Raw genomic sequence first — 4,543 nt, forward strand, 5'->3', positions numbered from 1 at the left:
TCAGAACAATGTGAAAGTGCTCATCTTACAGTTGCTTCTTCTGACAAATCTAAGGATAAGGGAAAAAGGAAGGGCAAACAAATTGCTGGCGTTCCACCTAAAAAGAAGCTGCATAAGGAGATGCGTTGCTTCTTCTGCAAGAAAGGTGGACACATGAAGAAAGACTGTGCCAAGCGCATAGAATGGTTCAAGAAGAAAGGTATTTTTCTTTCTTATGTTTGTTCGGAAGTTAACTTAGCTTCTGTACCAAGGTACACTTGGTGGGTAGATTCTAGAGCCACTACTCGTGTGAGTGTATCCTTGCAGGGCTGCCTCAGCCATCGCAAACCGAATAACGGTGAAAAGTTCATCTATCAAGTGACGGGAAAGCAAAGGAGGTTGAAGCCGTTGGAGTCTTTGAAGTCATTTTTTAAAATTGGTTATCATTTGCTTTTAAATCAGACCTTTGTTGTGCCATCTTTTGGACGTAACTTAATATCTGTTTCAGTATTGAACAAATCTGGTTACAATTGTTCATTTGGGGATGGAAAATTTGGTCTTTATAAGGATTCTGTACTTCTAGGTACAGGAAATTTAGGAGCTTATGATAATTTGTATTTGGTTGACACTAAAGTCTCTTCGGAATATTCCTTTCAATTAAGTACGGTTGGTACAAAGCGAAAGTTGGGTGATGAGATTTCATCATTTTTGTGGCACAAAAGGTTAGGCCACATTTCTCAAAAGAGAATTGAAAGGCTTGTGTCAGATGGAATTCTTAATTACATAGATTTTAAGGATTTTGGCACCTGTGTCAAATGCATTAAGGAAAAACGGACAAATATTAGAAAATATGGTTCATATCGAGCTTCAGACATCTTGGAATTGATTCATACTGATATTTGTGGTCCATTTTCTATACCCTCTTGGAATGGCCAACAGTATTTTATCACTTTCATTGATGATTATTCTCGATATGGTTACTTGTATCTCATTCATGAGAAATCTCAAGCCATTGACGTGTTCAAAAACTTTAAGGTTGAAGTTGAAAATCAACTCAACAAAAGGATTAAGGCCATTAGATCTGACCGTGGTGGAGTATATTACGGCAGAAATGATGGATCGGGAGAACAACGTCTAGGACCTTTCGCTAAATATTTGGAAGAGTGTGGGATAGTCCCTCAATACACGATGCCAGGATCTCCTAGCATGAATGGTGTTGCCGAGAGACGAATCGTACACTCAAGGATATGGTAAGAAGCATGATGAGCCAGACTTCTTTACCTGAACCATTATGGGGTGAAGCGCTAAAGTCAGCAGTTTATTTGACTAATAGAGTACCAACAAAGGCAACAGAAAAAACCCCTTACGTGTTTGGGGTTGTCCTGCTGAGGCAAGACCTTATAAGCCTAATGAAAGGAAACTTGATTCTAGGACATTAAGCTGCCATTTCGTTGGATACTCCGAACGATCCAGGGGATACAAATTTTATGATCCTACAACTCGAACTATTTTTGAGACGGGGAATGCTATATTCTTTGAGGATGATGAGTTTGTGGGGGGAGATAAGATTAGAACTATGGTCTTTGAAGAGGATTGTTTAACAATGCCTCCTATTGTTCACAACAATGCTCAAGATAAAGAAAAATCACTTGACATTGGTGAAACAATAATTCAAGTACAAGATGATAATCAAGAATCCTCCAACCCTGAAATTCAAACTCAACAACCTCAAAAATCAATACCATTAAGGAGATTCACTAGAGAGAAAAAGAGAGCTATTCCGGATGACTACTTTGTGTATCTTCAAGAACAAGAAGTAGACATGAGCATCAAGGAAGATGACCCAATCAACTTCCGTCAAGCCATGGAAAGCTCATATTCTCAAAAGTGGATTGATGCCATGAAGGAAGAGATCAAATCCATGCATGATAATGGCGTTTGGGAACTTGTTCCACTACCTGATGGTGCAAAATCCATACATTGTAAATAGATATTCAAGACCAAGAGGGATTCAAGAGGTAACAAGGAGAGACATAAAGCACGTCTCGTAGCCAAAGGATTTACTCAAAGGGAAGGTATTGATTACAAAGAGACTTTTGCTCCAATTTCTTTAAAAGACTCTTTTAGAATAATAATGGCACTAGTTGCACATTACAATCTTGAGCTTCATCAAATGGATGTAAAGACCGCCTTTCTCAATGGAGACATTGAGGAGACGATATACATCGAGCAACCAGAGTATTTTGAGTCCAAAGATTCAAATAATTTGGTTTGCAAATTAAGGAAATCCATTTATGGACTCAAGCAAGCTTCTCGTCAATGGTATCACAAATTCCATAAGGTTATCATTTCATATGGTTTTGAGATGAATAAAGTTGATAATTGTGTATATCATAAGTTCAGTGGGAGTAGGTACATATTTTTAGTTTTGTATGTGGATGATATTTTGCTTGCATGTAACGATATGGGATTATTGAGTGAAACCAAATCATTCCTGTCAAGGAATTTTGAGATGAAAGATCTCGGTGAAGCCTCATTTGTCTTAGGCATAGAGATATACCGAGATCAGACTCAAAATATTATGGGGTTATCACAAAAGACCTATATCGATAAAATCCTTAAGAGGTTTAACATGCAAAATTGCAAACCAGGAAATACCCCTGTATCAAGAGGAGACAAATTTTGTCTTAGTCAATGCCCTAAAAAAATAATCAGGAGGCAAACGCAATGCATACTATTCCTTATGCATCAGCTATTGGAAGTATGATGTATGCCCAAGTTTGTACGCATCCGGATACTGCATATATACTTGGAGTGCTTGGAAGATATTTGAGCAATCCAGGAATGAATCACTGGATAGCGGCCAAGAGAGTCATGCGCTATTTACAGAGAACTAAGGATTTCATGCTCACATATAAAAGGTCAGATCAATTGGAGATCATTGGATATTCTGATTCTGACTTTGCTGGATGCCAAGATTCAAGAAGATCCACGTCAGGTTATATATTTCTGTTGGCTGGAGGAGCCATTTCATGGAGGAGTGCAAAGCAACCACTTGTAGCTTCATCCACTATGGCCGCGGAATATATTGCTATGTATGAGGCATCTAATCATGGAGTATGGTTGAGGAATTTTGTCACGGGGCTTCGAATTCTAGATCGTGTCGAAAGACCGTTGAAGATATATTGTGACAAGAAGTCAGCCGTTCTGTTCTCCAACAACAATAGGAGCTTGACAAAGTCTAAGCATATAGACATCAAGTACTTAATTGTCAAGGAAAGGATACAAAATGGAGAATTGTCTACACAGCATATTGGAACAAACTCAATGATTGCGGATCCGCTTACGAAAGATGTATTGCCTAAAGTATTTATGGAGCATACTACTCACATGGGCATTCTTCATTGGGAAGAATAGTGAGTTTAAGTGGGAGTTTGTATGAAGTGTTCTTAATGTGGAAATGTATACATTTTCTGCAGAACTAAAGTTTCTTTTATCCATTTTGTTTATAAGATCTCCATAAAGTGGGACTCGTATAAAAATTTAATCTATGTCATTCTACATTATAGCATTAGTGATTGTGGTGGCTTATTTGCGCAATAATGTGATGAAAGCTGTTCAGTCCTATGCTAAATATGTTGATGGACGAGATGAATATTTGTACCTTGAGAAATAGTAACCGTTTGAGCTCACTAAATATAGAAAGTCAAGGTGTGTAGCCCAAGTGGGAGATTGTTGGAATTCCTCCATTAAACTGGGCTACAACCGTTGTTTTCTTAACGGTTGCAACCTTTGGTATACCGGCGGTTGCAAGCCCTTGATGGAGGGGCTTGCAACTGCGACCCTTTCGAATCCCATTGGGATTCTTTTTAAGGAGTTTTCGGGTCCCCTTGGTCCACCATCGAGAGGAGTCCCCAAGGTGCCATCGTCCTCGAGGAAGAAGCTCCTCCGTGAAGGATCAAGAAGGACCCTCCACCCTCAAGAAAAAGTCAAAGGAGACTCAAATGGAAGGTACGTTTTTGTTTTTGATCTATCACCTCTCTCTCTCTCTCTCTCTCTCTCTCTCTCTCTCTCTCTCTCTCTCTCTCTCTCTCTCTCTCTCTCTCTCTCTCTCTCTCTCTCTCTCTCTCTCTCTCTCTCTCTCTCTCTCTCTCTCTCTTTCTCTTTCTTTTCGTCTCTGGCACTCTCCCTCTCTTTCTCTAGTTTTCTTTCTGTCTCTTGCTTTCTCTCTCTCTCTTCCTCTTTCTGCCTCCGGCTCTCACTTGCGCTCTCTCCTTACCGCTGGCTCGCGCTCCCGCTTGCTGTGGCTGTTTCTCATTTTTGGAGAGCTCTTTGGGAGTGATCCAGAAAATATACGGGCGTCGTGTTTCTAAAACAGAATTAGTTTTGATTCACAAGTCGTGGACAAGGAAATATGGGGAATGGTGGCCCGCAAGGTCCGCCAAATAAAGGTGGCCCGATCGATTTGGAGGAAGCACGACGGCCGCCATTCGGCGTCAGTCCGCGGTCAATAATGTTATCATTTGGTTGCATACGTCGATCGATCGGCTGGGACACTTCGCCA

The sequence above is a fragment of the Wolffia australiana genome, chromosome 12 (genome assembly GCF_029677425.1).
Source record: "Wolffia australiana isolate 7733 chromosome 12, ASM2967742v1".
NCBI classification, from domain to species: domain Eukaryota; kingdom Viridiplantae; phylum Streptophyta; class Magnoliopsida; order Alismatales; family Araceae; genus Wolffia; species Wolffia australiana.